The following is a 21,171-nucleotide window of genomic DNA, read 5'->3' as shown; positions in this document are numbered from 1 at the left end:
GGATGGGACCAGTGGCGAAGGAAGCTCTGTGGGTATGCCGTTAACAGTCTCTGGCTCGGCGGTCATGACGTGAACAGTCTCTGGCTTGGCGGGCATGACGTGAACAGTCTCTGGCTCGGCGGGCATGACGTGATGTGCAGGCTCAGCAGGACTGACGTGAAGTGCAGGCTTGGCAGGACTGACGTGAAGGAGCTCAGGCTCAGCAGACATGAAGTGAAGATCCTGAGGAAGACAGGGTACATCGGTGTCGAAATCAATTACGTTTATTTCCTCAGGACTTTGGATAAGGATAGGAACAGGGGACTCAGAAAGGGTAGTCTCGGTGGGACGAGACTCTGGAAGGGTAGCAGGGACGGAAATATTTGCAGATGGTGTGGTGAGGAAGATGGCTGGAGATGGTTGTTGAGTGGAGATGTTATCTTCAGCCTCACCCACAGTGAAGGCTGATCCACTCAACAACAGCACACAATCCAGGTATTGAGCGAATGATTCTGGTCTTACGGCTGAAGCTGGCTGGTGCAGAGGATCATCCAGTCCAAGCCCGGACACTTTCGCTAGGACATCATCTGTCCAGTTGACCTAGTTCGAAATCTCCAGGAAATCTTGTGTGCGGGTGAGATGGGTGCGGGAAATACTCATTTTTAATTTTATGGTCCGTTCTTCTGTCAGGGTGTGGTGTAGGTTGAAGAAGACAATGAAGGCAGAAAGCTCCAAAGCAAAGTTTTACTTACAAATATAACAGGTTACAGACAGGCAGGATACACTCACACCAAATACGACTCTGACTCTGACTCTGACTCTGACTCTGACTCTGACTCTGACTCTGACTCTGACTCTGACTCTGACTCTGACTCTGACTCTGACTCTGACTCTGACTCTGACTCTGACTAACCATAGACGAGAACGGACAAGGACTAACTGAACTGAGGGAACTAAATACAGACACTGATGAACACTAATTGCAGAAACACAGGTGGAACAGATAATTAACTAGACACAGGTGAATTAACTGAACTGATAATGATGGAAAGACAAGTCCAATGAAAAAACAAACTAAACAGAAACACAACACTGACAACGTGTCAGGACCTACTCATTGTCGTAATCATACTCTAGATCTAATATTATCACATGGAATAGATGTTGATGCCGTTGAAATTCTGCAGCAGAGCGATGACATCTCAGATCATTATCTAGTCTCGTGTAATTTGCATTTAGCCAAAGCTGCAAAGCCAACTCCGTGTTATAAATATGTTAGACCTATCACTTCTGTCACTAAAGATTGCTTTATCAATAATCTTCCTGATCAGTTTCATCATCTCAGCATCCCAGATAGCTTAGAAGAACTTGATATTTCAACAGAAACGTTTAACTCTCTCTTTTCCAGCACTTTAGACACAGTTGCTCCGTAGCGCTTAAAGAAGATTAAAGAAAATAGTCCAACACCGTGGTACAATGAGCACACTCGGACCCTTAAGAGAGCATCTAGAAAAATGGAGCGCAACTGGAAGAAAACAAAATTAGAGGTATTTCGGATTTCATGGAAGGAGAACTCGATTACTTACAGGGAGGCTTTAAAAGCTGCTAGATCTGCTTATTTTTCAAACCTATTAGAAGATAATAAACATAATCCTAGGTATTTATTTGAAACAGTGGCTAAACTAACTAAAAAGAAAGCTTCAAGCCCAGAAGTTTCCAAGCAACACAGCAGTAATGACTTTATGTACTTCTTTACTTATAAGATTGATAATATCAGGGACAAAATTATAACTATGCAACCGTCTACTACAGTATCGCATCAGGCAGTGCATTTAAGTCTCCCTGAGGAAAAACTTGATTCATTTATTGCTTTAGGAGAGGAAGAATTTTGCAAACTCGTTAATTCATCTAAATCGACAACATGTACAGTATGTTAGACCCTATACCGACTAAGCTACTGAAAGAGATGCTCCCAGAGGTCATAGATCCTCTTCTTACTATCATTAATTCGTCTTTGTCTCTAGGATACGTACCAAAAACCTTTAAGCTGGCTATGATTAAACCGCTTGTTAAAAAACCACAACTTGATCCTACAGAATTAGTCATTTACAGGCCAATCTCGAATCTGCCTTTTCTGTCAAAGATATTAGAAAAAACAGTATCCTCACAACTGTGTTCCTTTCTTGAAAGAAATTATATCTGTGAGGATTTTGAGTCCGGATTTAGACCGTACCATAGTACCGAGACAGCTCTCGTTAGAGTCACAAATGATTTGCTCTTATCATCCGATCGTGGTTGTATCTCTCTAGTGTTACTTGATCTTAGTGCTGCATTTGACACTATTGACCACAACATTCTTTTAAATAGACTAGAAAACTATGTTGGCATTAGTGGAATTGCATTAGCATGGTTTAAATCATACTTATCAGACCGTTATCAGTTTGTAGCAGTAAATGAAGAGATGTCTTATCGATCACAAGTTCAGTATGGCGTACCACAAGGCTCAGTACTAGGACCGTTGCTGTTCACTCTGTACATGCTACCCTTGGGAGATATCATTAGGAAACATGGAATTAGCTTCCACTGTTATGCTGACGATACTCAGCTGTATATTTCTTCAAAACCTAACGAAACTTACCAATTCACAAAATTAACGGAATGCATAGCTAATATAAAAAATTGGATGACTAGTAATTTCCTACTTCTAAATTCTGAAAAACAGAGATTCTAATAATTGGACAAAAAACTCCCACACATAATAATCTCTAGAATACTGTCTAACACTCGATGGCTGCTCTGTTAAGTCTTCGTCGTCGGTTAGGAACCTGGGTGTGCTCTTTGATACCAATCTTTCATTTGAAAGTCACGCGTCTAGTATCTGTAAAACCACATTTTTCCATCTTAAAAATATATCTAAATTACGCCATATGCTCTCATTGACAAATGCGGAACAATTAGTTCATGCGTTCATGACCTCAAGGCTAGCTTATTGTAATGCTTTACTGGGTGGTTGCCCTGCACGCTTAATAAACAAACTACAGCTAGTCCAAAACGCAGCAGCTCGAGTTCTTACCAGAACCAGGAAGTATGACCATATTAGCCCAGTTCTGTCAACACTGCACTGGCTGCCTATTAAACATCGCATACATTTTAAAATATTGCTGATTACTTACAAAGCACTAAATGGTTTAGCTCTGCAGTACTTGAGCGAGCTCTTAACGCATTATAGTCCTTCACGTCTATTGCGATCTCAAAATTCCGTCCAGTTAATAATACCTAGAATATCAAAATCGACTGCTGGCGGTAGATCCTTTTCCTATTTAGCACCAAAACTTTGGAACAGTCTTCCTAACATTGTCCGGGAAGCAGACACACTCTGTCAGTTCAAAGCTAGATTAAAGACACATCTCTTTGACCTAGCATTCACATAGTACATTATAGACTTCTATAATTCAATGTTAGGCTGCATAGATTAGGTCAGCCGGAACCGGGAATACTTCCCATAAATCCTGATGTACTCGTTACATCATAAGAAGAATGGCATCTACGCTAATTTTAGTGTCTTTGTTTATCCCCAGGTTTTCCCGCAGCTTGCCGGATCCAGGCCGTATCCAGATCTGACGAAGGACCTTCGCCTGGACCCGATGACAACGCAGTGCTTAAGTGCCAACTAGTCTCTCCCTATGGAGGATCCCTTTACCACTCTACAGATAAAGCATTGTCGGGAAAATTCGTTTCGCGTACCTACCCCGAAGTGACAAAATAAAATAAAATTCTGTATCAAAATTTATAAGGAAATACCAGTACTTTGTTTAGGCTTGGTTTGTAGGGAATTACAAACCTGCGCACATATATTCAAACGCACATAACTATAGAACCCGTTCTTAATGCGCATCTGAACGCCATCAGCGTTTCTCACAGGTTCGCGTTTAAAGTCTGTGTAGAGAGAATGGTGTCGTCTTAGCGGCCCCTAATTTAATAACAAATGATCGTTGCGACGGAAGCAAATCAATCAAAACTAACTTTAGCTGGAAAATAACTTGATTAAAGAGCCGCTATAAAGCCAAAACAATCTCTGTTACCTTAAATTATAGGTTTATCTCTGTAAAGCTGCTTTGAAACAATCTACATTGTTAAAAGCGCTATATAAATGAAGATCACTTGACTTGACTCTCTGTTTAAGGTTTTCTGGGCTAAGGCCCTAAAAGCTCTGGAAGCATTTTTCCCTATGTTCAGGTTCCGGTCACCCGTAACCTACAGGCGCAAGCTTGTGTTTAGTATACTCCTTCTATCTAGTTCATAGCTTCTATCCTATGCTTTTGACTTTGCGTGTGTGCTCAGAGCAATAATGTGGGGTGAAGTAAAGTGGTAGCACAGCGTTTTACAAGGGGTTCCCATAGCGTCTAGCTAGACGCAACACGAAGTGACTGTTCTCGAAAGGGAACGTATTCGGTTACTGACGTAACCTCGGTTCCCTGAGAATAGGGAACGAGTGTTGCATACCCTGCCGTGTTACCACTTCGGTCGGGTGTTTTGCTTCAGTCGATTTAACCTGACTCTATGGCGACCTGGCCGGGCTTATATAGTCATAAGCCACGCCCCTTCTGGCGGGCTCAGACGTGCTCTGGCGCGAAGCGCCCTGATTGGTTTGCGTCTCAGCCTCCTTGCCATAGGATGTGCAGTTGCTCTATGCTTGCTATGCAGCTGCACTGCGTTTTAAAATAAAGGCTTCAATATTCTGGAGAAAAGGAGTTTCGTCTAGCTAGACGAGTGTTGCGTCTAGCTAGACGCAACACTCGTTCCCTATTCTCAGGGAACCGAGGTTACGTTAGTAACTGAATACGTTTTCGTGTGTGGTTTTCGCTTTCAGTAACTTACAGCGAGGGAGATTTGAGCTGTGTGTCATCTGATGGTTTTAGATACAGTCACTGTTCCCCACCGGAACTGTTCTGCGCGCAACTCAAATGCTCCGTTCTCCATCCATATATAAAAGCTGCTGTCGGTTAATGAAGATTTGACAGATGAACTCGCAGCTCAACAGTTTTATGGACGTCGCCATGTTTGTCATTACTTTGGTCACAGTCTGGTTACTGGTAAGAGAATAAGGGCTTGACTCTCGGTGCACATTCATACAGGCAGTAAACTATACGGTACTGTTGCTGCATGAACGGGACATTTCAAGACCCACACATGTAGATAAATGTGGTTATCAATCCCAAAAACTGGCAGAGTGAACGTAATCAATGGGAATCGATTAAAGAGAAACTTTATTGTCATTGTAGTTATACAACGAAATTTGTTTGGTAGCTCACAGAGGTCAGCAGCTAAAACAAGAAAACAGCACACATAATAAATGTAATAAAAATATAAAGTATAAGTATAAATATAGAAAAATAAATAAAAAGGCACTTAATATAATAAATAAAATCGATAAATTTACTATTTTCATCACAACCCTATAGCAATTACCTGTATAATGTTTTGTTCAACACACCCAGTTTAACATCATAGGCATTTGAAGCATTAAAGGCCTGTTCAGATAAAGAAAAATGTTCATTGTTAAAATGAAAAAGAAACGTTTTAATTTGAGCGAACTGCTGTTAATGCATCTGTTCAGACAGTCACGCACATTCAACATTTTTTTTATGGAGAATTGTCAAGCAATGATGTGCACACACAGGGGTTTACCTCAACTATCCATTTCATAAGTTATGAAAACATATTTCTAACCTCTGCTTGTTACCATGGCAGTGTAGACAGTGAATGAATTTAACAGGAAATGGGCAGCATACCAGGTGGTTTTACTCAGGTGATCTCGCAACTGCCCTGCTTCGTTCGGGATTTAAAGGCCTCTTAAATTGAAGAGGGTAAAACTACATCACTTTCCAAGAAACCCCACTCATCATCATCTCCCAATCTGTCTCTTTCAGACATATTTTCCAGCCCCTGACATCAACAGATACCATATCCACCAACAGTAGCAGTGCAGAAGGTTGTGGGAAACCGCACAGGGAGTGCCGGGCCGCTGAGGGTTGGAGAACAGAGTGATATGGATAAGCGGTTAGTGATGGAGGCACAGTGCACTATTTGTTCCAGATAAAGGGGTCCAGTTTCCCACAAATCAGGAAATATGGAGAATGAGAAACATATTGCACCACGTTTGATCAAACAGCACACTTGGAAGGACAGAAGTCATTCCAAACCCATACTTTGAAACTGGTTTGAAAAAAAGGACAAATTATCAACATATTTTGAAAATCATTTATAGAAGGTTTAAACATTTTTTTTTTTTTTAAATAAAAAAATACAGTGCTGGTCAGAATTATTTGCCCCCTTGGTAAATATGATTAAAGATGGCTGTAAAAAAAGAAATCTGCATTGTTAATCCATTTGATATTTTATTTAAAAAATTAGCAAAAATCGAACCTTTCATTGAGGTACAAGAATTAAAAGTGGGGCGAAAATCACATTATGAAATAAATGTTTTTCTCCAAAACACATTGGGAACAATTATTTGCCCCCTTTTATTAAATATTTTTGCCTGATAATATGGAGAACATATGCCTGATGAGAACATATGCCTGACACCTGACCAGAGATCAGAGACCATTCCTCCATATAGAATCTCTCCAGATCCTTCAGATTCCCAGATCCATGTTGGCGCTTCTTCTCTTCAGTTCAGCCCACTCATTTTCTACAGGGTTCAGGTCTGGGGACTCGGATGGCCATTGCAGATGCTTGGTTTTGTGCAGTGACCCATTTTTGTTTTGATTTTGATGTTTGTTTTTGGATCACTGTCCTGTTGGAAGATCCAACCACGGCCCATTATAAGATTTCTAGCACAGGCTGTCAGGTTTTGATTTTTAATCTGTTGGTATTTGATCGAATCCATGATGCCATGTGTCTGAACAAGATGTCCAGGACCTATTAGGCCCACAGCATTAAAGATACAGCAGAGTATTTCATTTTACAGATGGGGTGCTTTTTTATCCCTGTATGCTCCAAACCCATCTGAAGTGTTTGCTGCCAAAAAAAGCAAATTGTTTTGTTTCATCTGACCATAGAGCCCGTCCCGTTTGAAGTTCCAGTAGTGTCAGTTACTTTTCAAACGTTCTATGGACAGATGAAACGTACTAATTACAGATGAGTAATTAATGACAAAAGTTTCATTTTTGGGTGATCTATCCATTTAAACTGTTCAAGATCAAGGAAGTTTAATGCCAGAACACAGTGATCCAGGAACTGGACAATCCGATCCTGTTACCACTGACAGCTAACCGAATATTGCTCTGGGGAATGTCTGGTACAATGTCTGTCTCTGCAGTGAGTTTATTGTAGGCTACTCTAGTTTAACACATTTGAGAAAATGCTTCAGGAAAATCTCATGTATTCTTTCTTTCTTACTTTAACAAACTCTTCCAATGACAGAATGGGTACATTCAAAATTGATTGCTGGCCTGCTCCACCTGAGTTTCAACAAGCTAGTTTTGTTTGTGTTCAAACAAAAGTCAATTATGCTTCCACTGTGTAATTATGGTAAAACTTGGGACACCTACCCTCAGCCAAACAGGGCATGGAAATCTTTGGAAAACCTTTAATTCAAGCCTATGTGGAAGACACATTATACAGAATGTTGAAATCAAGGCTTTGGAAAGGTACTTCAAAAACACTGAAAGATTGTAATGTCAGGAAAATAATTCTGTGGTCATCTTTGTATTTTTACAGAGAGTTTTGACTGAACGTAGCAGAGTGCCTGAGTCCCGATGCTACTTTAATGTGGCGTGAACTTGGAAAACTGTGAAACTCCTCCTATCACAAGTCAAGAGAGAGGGATAATGTTTTTTTCATTAATTTATACATTCACCAATCCCTCAAACAAGCAATATCATTGTTTAAAAATAATGTTTTAAATAATAAGAAATACTTTTGAACTGATTTTAATTTGAAATGGCACACCCTTACAATAAGTATACACTTTAAGTAAATTTTAAGTATACTTAGCCTAAGTAAAGTTCAAGTATATTTTTAAGTATACTTTATGTAGTAAGTATACTTGTAAGTGTACTGTTTCAATACTACTTGGGACAAAATTGGCCCACTTTTTATTGTATAAAATTGTACTTTTAAGTATACTTTAAGTTTAACAGTAGTAAACTTTGAGTACACAACAAATTTTTCGTTTGTACTGCAAGTGAATTAATCAGATACGATAGTTTACAAGTGTAGCACTTGTACACTTTGAAGTATACTGTTAGTAAACTACCAGTTTAGTAGTTTTCTTTAAGTGAACATAACATCATACTTATAGTTTACTATTTATATATTATTTTTGCACTGTTTATTTTTTAACTGTACTTTAACTCTTTCCATTTTAAATTTACATTTTATTCTAGCTCATGCTTACTTTTTTTTCCCAACACTTGAATGTGGGTAAGTGGGTAAAAAAAAAAGAAAAAAAAAAAAGCATTTTTGTCAAGGACTACGTCCGGATGGGATTTAGAATGAGGATCGAAACACAGATGGAGAAGATCGAGGCCATCACAGTCGTTTCCTCAACATGGGTTCAACATTTCATTCGGTAACGTTTGACAGTTTTGAACTTATATGCTGTTTAATGTTTTAAAAGGGCGTTATTTTACATTTACATAAGCAATCCTCTATCAATTGTTTCTGCTTCTTAACCTGTGTTTTGATCTGGAGAGAAGATGTGTAATAGCGCCCCCTACCGTATAACAGTGAAAACACGGAGAGCAAGAAAATACGTTCAATGGCGGGGAAAGAGTAAAGTAGATCTGGAGTAAATTCCTATGTAATCTACCTGTGAACTAGCCTGCATAAAAATTCAGATACTCAGAACTAAGAACATATCTGTTTTTTTTCATTTTTTTTTTTATTATTATTTTTTTTTTTCAACAATGTAAGTTTATAAGATAGAATGTAAAACATTGTGTAAACACAACTACAAGCCAAGTACACTTAGAATACTTAATTATACTTTTAAGTATATTTCCGATCAAAAGATTGAATACAAGTATAGGTCAAATATACTTAAAATTAAAGTTGACCATACTGACAGAAAAGTCTAAGTATATTTCTGAGAAGTATATTTTTGAGATGTACTTAAAAATTAGACTTAAAGTATTCTTTGTTATTTTTAGTTTAAAAGAAGTATGCTAATAGCACACATGAATAAACATATTTTTTCGTAAGGGCATTTTCTCTGCAAATGTTGATATATGTGATGTGTTGTAATTGAGTTGATCAATTTACATTTAATTTGATACTTTTCAAGCAATTGAGATCTGTATCAGATAGAAAAAGTCAAAATCATCACGATAGACTCTGATCAGGTCTCACCACCTCCAAACATTGCGATCCGTTCCATTGCGAGTTTCCCTATAGAGTTTAGATGACAACGAGCCCTTCAGGCGATCTCAAGAATGGACGGCTCCTGAATCCCACCAGCTGCTGCCTTGCTGTAAACTTCCGACAAATGTATTTGTTAAGACGGATCCATGTAAGGTCATCAGTGTAGTTGCTCTGTTTTGTGTCCCAATGGCAACTATCCAAACATGGAGCTGTTTTCTCAAAAAACCTTCCACCATGAGACATAATAAGTATAAGCATGTATAAATGGAACCCTTAGTATTTTATTAATATCACTGTAATATATAGACACCATACATACTATTGTGGATACTATTTGGTTTATGGAGTTTTGAATCATCTTCGTAGGAAGATGAGAATAATTTCACAGACCTTTGGCCTAACTGTACACTTTATTTTATTAAAAAAATGAATTCCATCATTCTATAGTAATTCAGTCACAAAGTTCTAATAGTCACGTTTCTCTCGATTTCCCTGAAAAACAGTAAGCATTGTGGCTTCATCAAAACAAGCAGCCAGACATGGCAACAGTGACTCAACCAATGGTATAGGTTTTGGGGGGCGTGGCTACCTAGTTTTTTGACCAATGGATGAGGTTGAAAGTGTGTGGGAAACATTTTCTTTTCATTGAGACCAAAATGGCATTCAAAACAATTCTGTTGTTAGACACATATATTTTAGAGTAGGAATTGTTTGTCACATCATACGCCCTTTGGGTTTGACCTATTTTTACAACATTTCTTCAAAGTCTGGCAATAACTCTAAAAGCAAAAACAACGTGTTGGATATCCTCATTGTGAGACCTTAGACTTTGGCAGACTTTCCCTGAGCGTCAGAGCTTTTGGGGTTTCTTAACAATATGTCAAACATAAGTAGGATGAAGAACTTCTGATAGATGACATTTCTCTGTTTTTCCATAAAGCCGCAAAGCCAGGGTGAGTTGTGTCTGTGAGGTCAACAATCTGTTTAGTTTCTGCCAAAAACAAAGATGTCCGACTGAAGCTTTTACTCTGTGAGGGTGGGTTTGTTTAAAGAAAGACAGCCTTGAGGGTTTTTTTTCTTTCTAGGAATTCCTGAAGGGATTTCTAGGAATTCTGGATGTGATAAATGAGCCGTCCCCTGGAGGGAGTTTATGTCATTTAAATGTAAAAAAAGTATATATATATATATATATATACATAAACACATATACATATATATTTCTGTGTTTTTTGCCAAAATATATACAGTGCCAATCCCCCCAAAATAATGGAAATTTTACAGGTTTGTAATAATATGAGGTTGAGGGTGAATTTTGGGGTTTAAACTAACCCTTAAGTTAAATTCCCCACGTATATTTTGAACATTGTAATGCTGTGCATTCTGAGGTAGAAATGCTGTTTTATGAATGTCAACCCTTTCAAAAGTTCAAGTGCTCTCTGCTGAGCTCCTTTACATCAGTTTTTCCTCATCGTGATACAAAAAAGGCTTGATGCCAGTAAACAGCACACATGAATCATTTACTTCTATTTGTAATGCATGATCTGGAAGCTACGGTTAGAGATGTTGGTAGAAGTTTGTACGAGTGATTTTTTATATTCACAGTAAAGTTATGCTCCACTTGGAGAAAGCAAACCCATTTGCCAAATCACAATTATATGACTTCACATTTAATGGTGTGCAAAACATTGCAGTACAGGAAGAGCGATTTTACATTGTTTTTGCCCCCATTAAATGTTTAATGTTCTTGTAAAAGTAGGGGGGCGAGAGGTTTAAAAGCACTCTCCAATCCTGCTTACAAGGGAAAGCTGAATCATCTGACTCCAACCTGAGTCCACATATGACACGTAGATTCAGCACGAGTGTAAAATGTGACACGTGAACAGAAAAGATGACCGACCGTCAGAGGTAGATTTGTTTGACCTAGGTGGAATGCCTTGCTGTCTACTATCTATTCAGGCAGCTACCTTCTAAAAGTTCGATCACATTTACCATTGTTCTGTGAGTTTTTGCTGGCAAAGTCCAGTCATTTCAATGGGAATCCATACAAATTGGGAATTTTGTGCGAGGACAACAGATTTTCCCACACAGATTTTGAATCAAGATTAAATTGTTCAAGCGAATTTGCCGTGTTGACCAACAGAAAGCCACATGGTTTGAAAGTGACTTCTGTGTGAGATTCATACATCTCTTCACTATTGACAGAGGACAATTGTTTTTTTTTCGTTTTTTTTTTTTCTAATATGACAGGACTGGTGTGGTCCATTTACTGCTGTTCGCCAATTTTCATGAGTGAAATACATTCGTTTCAACAGAAATCCTTGAAATCAGAAATTAGGGCGATAGAATTCCACACACTCAAGTTCCTCATCTGAATTTGCTGCGTTGACCAACAGAAAGTTGCTTGGTTTGAAAGTGACATCTGTGTGAGCCGTGTTTTATATTGTACATTGCTAACCCTCCTGTTAAGTGCAAATTTCAGCAGTCTTTTTAATGTGTGGGGTCAAAATGACCCCAAATATCACCGATTGGGCCAAAATGTGGACAGGCATTTTGAAACCTCTGTAACACAAGATGTGCACGTTTATGAATTATAATAAATTCAGCAAAAGTCAGAAAGATTCCAGGTATAAAAATAAAATTAACCAATTTTTCAGAGATGTCAAAGTTGCTTTGGGGTGGTGAAAAAAATGAGATGGGAGGGGAAATTATTTGGCAATGCTTCTGTGTTCTCTCACAAATGTTTTGCGTTCCCCCTAGAATTTATTAGAATTCATAAACTTTTGAAAGAGGTTTCAAAATGCCTGTCCACATTTTGGCCCAATCGGTGATATTTGGGGTCATTTTGACCCCACACATTAAAAACACTGCTGAAATGTGCACATAATCTCATATTTGTCCCTTAATGGGCTCCGTACAATTTGACCCCAGACGTTACAGGAGGGCTATACTATTGACAATGGATCTTTTTGGGGTTTTTTGTCTGCAAAAATTTCGCTAATGTGACCTCATTGTAACCGAAATGGAATTTCATAGGTGACTCACTGGGAACATCCTAGATAGTCAGCAAACCCTTGTGCAACACAAATAGCATATATAGCAATATAATTTGGTGTAAGCGTGTTGAAAGCTAATGGCACAATAATAAGCATAACATACATAGCAGATATAAATAAAAGTCCTTTTAAATCCAATTAAATAATCATTTTTGAACTATTTTAATCGATATTTTACTGTAGTGATGCATTATGGGACTGCCTTCTCAATGTTTTGAAACAATGTTTTAGTGCAGGATAGACTGAGGGGTTGCCAGAAGTTGGGAAATGATCAAGAAATACATACTCCGAACCTAAGATAGATGGATGAGATGAAAAAATAAAAAAAGACATTTGTAAGAAAAGGTCATCATAAATCATGATTACTGCTGTAATGTATTAAGTTCCCGGCCTCCACGTATCCTTAACTGAGGTAAAGTCGTTTCTGAGGCTTTCAGCTTTCAGTCAAAACAGATGGATTTGATGTCTGAATTAAGACATCATGAGGCCGAAAAATAAAAAACATTTTAATCACAAATAGATTGGCTGATATGCTGTTGTTGTGTGGTCTTTTTGTAAACACCAAAGATTTGCTTTGAGACTAGATGGAGCTGTTCCCTTTGTCTGCCCTCCAAAAAACAGAATTAGACAGAGCCAGGCCAATGTTTGTACAGAACACCAAACTCAGGACACCCCCAGGGGCAGAAAATGTTTGGTCACATGCCTTGTTCTGGCCTCAGATTAGCGTAGCTAACATTGTTTTTCCTTTTCTTGTTACTAAGCCCAAAAGTCAAGGATTCACTTACAATAACATTAAATAATAGGCCGCTGTTTTTGATCTCATTGGCTTCACCAAAACATTTTCTCATTGTCTGACAATAACAGCGTGAAACACATTTACAGTATGGGAAGAGGGCCAGTTGAAATTTTATAACTTAACCTGCACAAGAACTTTAAAAGATTACAATCTTCCTTCTAAATGCATATAATGCAATAACAGTACATTTTGATTATCTCCTGTGTAGTTTTTAAATAATATCATTAGATTGTGGTGTAGCTCACCATCTTGACTTTTCAACCCCTGTAAAGCCTCAAAATAAACATCCTCTCCGTTTACAATCCAGTGTGGACCTGCTGTTGGTGTTTTTACACATTGTGACATCAGTTCATCAAAATAAAACTGAAAAATAGGATATGATTGGTTGTTTGGAAACTATTTCCCCTTTAAAAAAAAAATGTCAATACAGACATCGCATTGCTACAAAACAAACAATGTAGAGGTTATAAATATACAGATAATGGCATGTGTTTTCAAATTTACCCAGAGAGAATTTTAATTGTTTAAAAGTTGTTAATTTATATGCGACTTAATGGATTCTATATTTATGTCTAATTTAATCTCATATAATGTTCCTGTTAATTCAGAGGAGAAATGAAAAGAAGAAAGGAGACCATTGTTGCATTCGTATGCATTGAAGGGATAGTACACCCAAAAAATACTCACTCATTAGAAAATATTTCGAATTTTTTTCCCTGACCCTGGAAAGCCAATGGGGTCCAAAACAACAATGATATTTGAAACCTTCAAAATATCTTCTTTATGTGTTCTTCAACAGAGAAAGTCATACAGGTTTGAAACGACATGAGGGAAAGTGATTTGGAGAGGAGATTACTTAGGTTTTCTCAGAGGTATAAAGAGTACCTGAAAACCATACACAGATACAGCAAAAATTACAACTTCCAAATTCCAATACAACTTAAAGTCTGGTTTCACAGACAGGGCTTAGATTAAGCCAGGATTAGGCTTTAGTTCAATTAGGGCGTTTAAGTAGCTTTTTATAATCGTGCCTTAGAAAAAAAAAAAAACATTATTGGTGTGCATCTTGAGATAAAACAATGGCACTGACATATTTTAATATGTCAGTGCAAGTTGCTTTCAGTTAACAGCTCAAACACGCATTTTAGTCTGGGACTAAGCATTGTCTGTTAAACTGGGGGTTAGAGTATCTGATTTTAACAATCCTTAAGTATTTTACTCGAGCTGAATGTAGGTTAAATGTTTAACCTGAGATTGCCAGTAAAAAACAAGAAATGGTTTATTTGTGAAGAGAGCAATCACTTTTTTATTTTCTAAAATCAAAACTGAACACCTCAACAAAATTACAATAAATCAAGGTCGACACAACAGCGTCTACAAACACTCAATTCTCGCTTAAGCTCAAGTGCTTTAAAAGAACATGAGTAAACCAATGAAACTCCTGCGATTCACAACTACTTGATAATGCACTTGCATTCACGTATAGTAGCCTTGTTGGTGAGTGAGGGCAAAATGCACAATATATAGTACTTTTAATGCCCTGTAGATGGCGATATCACTTATTTTATAGCAGAAATAAACTGCTGCAGAAAAAGTTATGTAACAAGTGACCGCATTACCAGAGAATGTCTAATATGGCGAGAAGTTTCACTCTCAGTACACTTCCGGCTTCTGAACTGGTTGCAGTTCCACTCTGATTCCATATGAGGGCGCTCACAGGACGAGTGCAGAATGAATGGAGGTCAATGGCGGTATACCCCTCAAAATCCACTTTTCTCAGGATATAATTTTTTGTCTAGTAATTTGAATGTTGTATTCGAAAGGAGATGCAAAGAAATGACACATTGCTGGGTGTTAGATTTTTTAGAGTCACTTATTTGCTTTAAAAAGTCTTTCAAAATGTCAATGACGTCAGAATGCTGACGTCATTAGCAGAATGCTAGCGTGTTATGGGCAACAACAACTCAACCTGTAAGAAATCAAAAGGACATAAGTACTCGTTCATTCAACTTTCGACCTAAAACCCATGTTGAACTTGCAAAATCTACAATCAGATCTGAGATTTCTCAACGGCAATCGGGTGAAAGAGACACATTTAGCTGTCTAGCCCCATTGACTCCCATTCATTTTGCACTCATGGCGATCGCCCCCAGTGGAACTCTGGTGGTACTACAGCCAAAATTCGGTACAATAGGGCTTAATAGGGAGTGGCTAGGCTCTCCGTAGACGGGCTCTGGCATTACTCATTACAAAATGTATTGGAGTAAAGGGTACATATACTTATTAAAAAATGTAGTCTAGCAGAGTGTAAAAGTTGCTGTTGATACTCAGTAAAACTACATCCAAAAAAAATAAAAAATAAAACTTAAGTACATTAACTAATTACATTTACTAACATACTTTACACCACTGGGGTTTCTTATCTTTTTTTTTTTTTTTCAAGCTTATAAGAAGCATGGGCTTAAGACAAATTCTCCATTTAAACTCTAAAAGAAACTCATTTATCTCATTTATTTTTCTTTCCTGCAAATTTCTTATACATTTGTGAATAATGAAATGGACTTTACTCAATGAAAATCTCCTTTAAAATGTGTTTTTACATGCATTTCTTCATTACCGTTACTTTATTTCACCTTTCCGAGTTTATTATGGCTCACATAGTCCCAGCAAAGCATCTATCTGAAGGTGTCGAGCTAGAAAGATGAGATCTCAGTGTGTCGTCCAAGCCTGACATCTCACTTTGCGTGTGGAGAAGACAACAAATGAGATGGTTTTTCACAGAAAACGAGACGGTTCTGCAAAAGAGAAGCCCGTTCACTCCAACGACAACAGAATCGACGCTAACTCCCGGGCACCGTACGTCTACACCCGGGACTGCATGGCTTCTCACACAACAAAGTGCCAGCTGAACTAACATAACCTGGATTCAATTCTCCTGTAACCATTTCCCATCCAGTATCCACTGTGCGCAATTAGTACTGAGGCATTTCGCCCTGGCCAAGAATTGTGAACTTTTTTTCCTCTTTATTTTTTTAACCATACCAAACCCCCTCCCCCCCAGCCGCCAAAAAAACAGTCCAATTATAAGGAACAATTCATCAAGTTGCAAGCATGAGTCTTGGAATGGCGACAGCTACAGAAAAACAAAAAAATGTGCTTCTAACAGTTAGGGAAAATCTGTCTTTACAATCCCTAGGCTTCTCACTGCCAACTTTGTGCTGGCTGTTGGGTGAGCGGAAATGAAAGCGTGCTAGATTCTACCCCCCGGAGAATAACTCTAACCCTGCAAAGCGCAAATCAAACATACAATCGACGTCACAGGAAACCATTTTGAAGCCTAAAACCTCCCAATGGAAGATCCATTTGAGTGCCGCGGGTATGTGCGAGCCTCTACGCCTCCCTCTTTCAAGGCTTCAGCCGCAAAATAACCCAAACCATACCACACCGCCAGTGGTCTGAGGACAGAACCCCTTTCTCTTTCCCCCGCTCCCTCCCTATCGTAGTCGGTTTTTCTCGCCATCCCATCTCTCATTCTTGTACTTGCTTCATCCAACACACGCAAAACTCCTTTTCTTCTCCCACTCTCTTTTGTCTGCAGCTTATCAACAAACACACAATTGTTTTAAACAAAAAGGCAATTGTGGATCAAGTTTATGCAGACTAGAGATTGAGGAATGGCTGCTCTTGATTAGAAGCACCAATTTGAATCAGGAGGTCTTTTTTTCAAGACTCCCCTGCCCACAAACCAGGAGTTCTGGAGTCAGTAATGATCTGTATCTTATTGTGTTTAATTATCCAGGATCTGTGTGAGGCCTGGTGCCAAGCCCTTGAGCTTTTGCCTTAGAGGACCACATGAACACCCCCCGCCTGCCCTTCCAGCCTGCTTGACATTTAAAAAAAAAAAAAAAAAAAATGGGTTGAAAGGTCAGAACCTAAGCAATCAAAGAAGTTTGTTTTGGCACTCCCCCCCCCATCCCACTGGCTGGGGAAAGGCCTTACCATCACCTTGCATGCCTCCCTGAGAAACAAATATGTCCTTAAAGATCACTGGGGTTGAGGCCACACATTTGGATCAGTCCAGGGTAGGCACCAATCTTCGCTCCTGAGCTAAAGGAAGTGGACGCAAATGAAATCCAGGACACATCACAAGGTTTCCCTCTGAGCAAAAGGTTGGCTAAGGTTTCCAAAAAATTTACAATTCATACACCGTCCCTACAAAAACATATGAAATTATCTTGGGGGGTTGCATTCCAATCACCTATTGGTCCCGCTTGAATGAGATCAGAGGGTGTGTGTGTGTGTGTTCGGCTGTTCTTTCAGTGATTAACAATGCAGTGCTGCTTAAACTATTCCCAGCAATCTGTTTGAGTAAGGCCAAGGGGGGCGTCACATATCCATTAAATCAAAAACCACAGCATTCTCAGACGTTTAAGAATCTCGAAAAGAAATCCTTAAACATTTATTGTATTTCCCACCTGATATCACTTAATCAGACTCTAATTTATTAAGTGACATAATTCAATTAACCTTTCAGGTTCCCCAACTGGCAAGTAAACTCTTACTTCAGATCATCGTCCTGCTGTTTAGGTGGAATGTTGAGGCTCCTAGTTGAAGTCACTGTAAGAAGAATGAACATTGTCCGAATGATTCTCATCTCTATCAATCTATTAATTATGTATTTCACAGGAGCAGGTTGGGTGGCCACGCTCTGTCAAGAACCCATTTCTGTCACATTCAGCACATCAAAACAGCCCTGTCCTTTGAGTTTCATTATGATTATTAGCTTGTTTAAAATGCAAATGCGTTTCTTGAACAGCTGCTTTGGACAAAGACCACCCAGTAGGTATAAGGCATTGTTGATTGCAGATAAGCAGTAATGGGGTGCCGAGGGAAATTATTTGCCCCTCTAAGGCACACCACTACGCAGGAGACTTGCAAACACATCACTGGTAAAAAAAATAAAAATAAAATAGTGTTCCCATTTAGCATGACATCCATTTGTACAAACAAATATTTTTCTGTGTTGAATGTGCAACAAATACACAACAGTTCGGAGATTTGACAGATAATTGATGTTTGGGATCTGCTGGCTCTGGTTGGAAGGCTTTTTTCCCAAGAAATAAATAAATGCAGGATGTGTTGAATCAACTCGCCGCGTACACACTGCTGTTTAATTCAGTTATCACTATTGCTTATTCAAGGGTATTAAATAATGCTGGACAGCCACATTTTGCAACCAAATTTTCATAATTAAAAAAAAAAAGATTTAGTCAATTTACATACCCTCTTGTCATTACAAACTTATAATGGAACACACAAAAAAAGAGACTGCTGGTCAGTCTTTTTAGTGCAATTATACTAAATGGAGACCGACATTTTCAAGCTTCAAAAAAGACACAAAAGCAGCATAAAAGTATTATTACAATATGACTCATGCACAACATTTCAAGTCATAGCTTTTGTAAGTTACTGCTCAAAAGTTATTCACTAATAATTACCCTGAGAACTACTACAAGTAGATCATTGAGAATTGATTCGAATGAGAGTTGATGTGAATGAATTAATCATTCAGATCAACCAGTTCATTGAAAGGATCTGACATCACTACGCAAAGTTAGACATAATTGTCATAAATGTTGCACAATGGGAAGTACACATGGTCTGACGTCACATCTGGCTTCAGTAGAGCTTATGTGCTGTTGATCTGAATTTGATTCCAGTTTCGGCCATTTCCCGAAAACCTGATCTTTTCCTGTCCTTTGTAACAAAAACTTTAACAAAACGCATCAACTTTAGGTCTGACTAAATGGAGAACAAGTGCTGAAAGTCTGTATACAGCTGTTTTTGTCACAAACCTTAAAGACATTTGGTTTACAGTTTTGTTTCTTCTTTTGATTCTCAAAAAACATTGCACCCATCTGGGCAAACTGTTATGGTACGGCACCAAAAACAACTGCTATTGCTATCCATCTGACAAGCCAGTTGTTTACGTTAGATAGTCTTCCAAATGGAGGGGAAGTTCCTTTACTATTGTGATTTGTATACAATGGTATATTAATAATATGGGATGGTGGACATAATCTTAGATCGTCCCCCTGCACATCTCCTTTAAATACAGCTGTGCATATGGGCACTTCAGCATCCAGCTGGGCTAAAAACACTGCTGCTTGTGCACTAGGCCACGACAGAAAATGTGGGGTGACAGAGTGCATTGGCTGAGCTCAAATGAACCAACAGCAACCTGGGGGTGTCAGGAATGTCTATGGCTCCTGTCCAATACTCCCGCTCACTATGGGCCTGCTCTGGTTGTCTTAGAGAACATCTTTCAGAGACACTAAAATGTGTAGTGCGTGCAGGGTTTTTTCACAGGATAGCTATTTTTAGGAAGAGTATTTATCAGCCCATCGTTTGCTGGAGATCACTCAAGGTGGCACCATGCCCTGGAAATAAAGGAGCATCAATATTTTTGCTTGAGTTCTTGAAGCTTGCCAAAATTAAAAACTCTCCCATTAGCTTCGTGATCAACACTAAAAATAAGTGTTGTCAGTGAGAAATTCTGCTGGGTTTGAAGCTGTGGGGAGATGATGTTTATTTTAAAGACCCAGATGTGTCTCTCCAAGGTTTAAGTATCACTGAAAAACAGCCACATCCATGAGTCAAGAATGACAACATATTTTATTATCAGGGGACGGAGCCCCTATTACAGTATGAAATAGCAGACCACACAGGATGATTGCAAAAGCTTACATTTATTAAATGGACAATAAACGTGATATATTCATATTGTTGAAAAGGTTAGTTTATCTTTTTTGATAGATCTTATAAATTCTACTTCTCTGAGAGAAACAAGCTACAGAGTTTGTAATAGGTCATCCGAGCTGTGCGTATTTGGTGAAAGCGTAAAGATACTCCCTACCAGAAGACACTTTGCAGGTATGCACTCACAAGAAGCCAAAAAATTTGGCCCAAAATCGGCCCATTTGCGCAATTTTAAGGAGGAAGAAAAACAGCATTACAAACAGTCAATCTCATGTTACAGCTAGTAATGGGAGTGCAGTGTTTTGTATATGTCATCTTCTATCTTAAGGCAATGATGTCATGTTAGTTCCAAACTTGGCATAAAAATAGGGTCATACCCACTTTTCTTGCAAGATCTTGCAAGAAAAGAGAGTCTGTGTTAAATATTCAGCCCTCTTCCATTAGCTTTTCACGGACGGACAGCGAACACGGCTCACTGTCAATTTCATAAGACATTAAAGAACAGAGACGGTTACAAAGGAGATTAGAAGGGAAAAGAGAGTGTGTGTGCATAGGATGGATGGCCCATCTAGTTTTCAATAATGATGCATCCCCCCATGATTCCTCATTTTGGCATTCTTTTTCCTTACCCTCTAAATTCTAATGTCACATTTTGTTTTTATCACCAGTAGGGGAGCACCATTTTTAAAAACAAAGCATACATCCTGGAAAGCAGCCATATTACTCCTAGTACTGCTGGTCTGAGATCAAGGATCCAAGGCTTCCCAAATCCAGAATATTATGGCCAAAATAAGTGTGTTGGGAACATTATGTTAACAAATCAGTAAATCTGTGCCAGCTGTGTGTGTAAAGTTCAGTTAAATGCATTGTGTTTCAAGGTTTTTATAAGGTTTGGGCAAGAGAAGGAAAGTTGATTGGATTGTCAAGGGGAGGGATGCTGGGACGAAGGAGGCCAACCTTGGCAACCATTGCAAGACTTCCCGAATATAACGTGGACTCTCCTCGTTCTTTCAAGCAATGAGGATACTGGACAAAAATCCAGGGTTCTTTCTTTGCTGTCCAGCTGCTCCCTTACAAGGAATTGTTTTGCCTTAAATCAAAATTCTTTATTGCAGTGCAGGGGGTACTTGACTACAAGTACAAAACAGTGGGCAAATGTTATCAATATTGACATTCTCCCTGGCGAACACCAGGTTGGCTGAGTGAGGTAAGCCT

The sequence above is a fragment of the Rutilus rutilus genome (assembly GCF_951802725.1).
Source record: "Rutilus rutilus genome assembly, chromosome: 23".
In the NCBI taxonomy this organism is placed as follows: Eukaryota; Metazoa; Chordata; class Actinopteri; order Cypriniformes; family Leuciscidae; genus Rutilus; species Rutilus rutilus.
Note: the sequence above shows the minus strand (reverse complement) of the source record.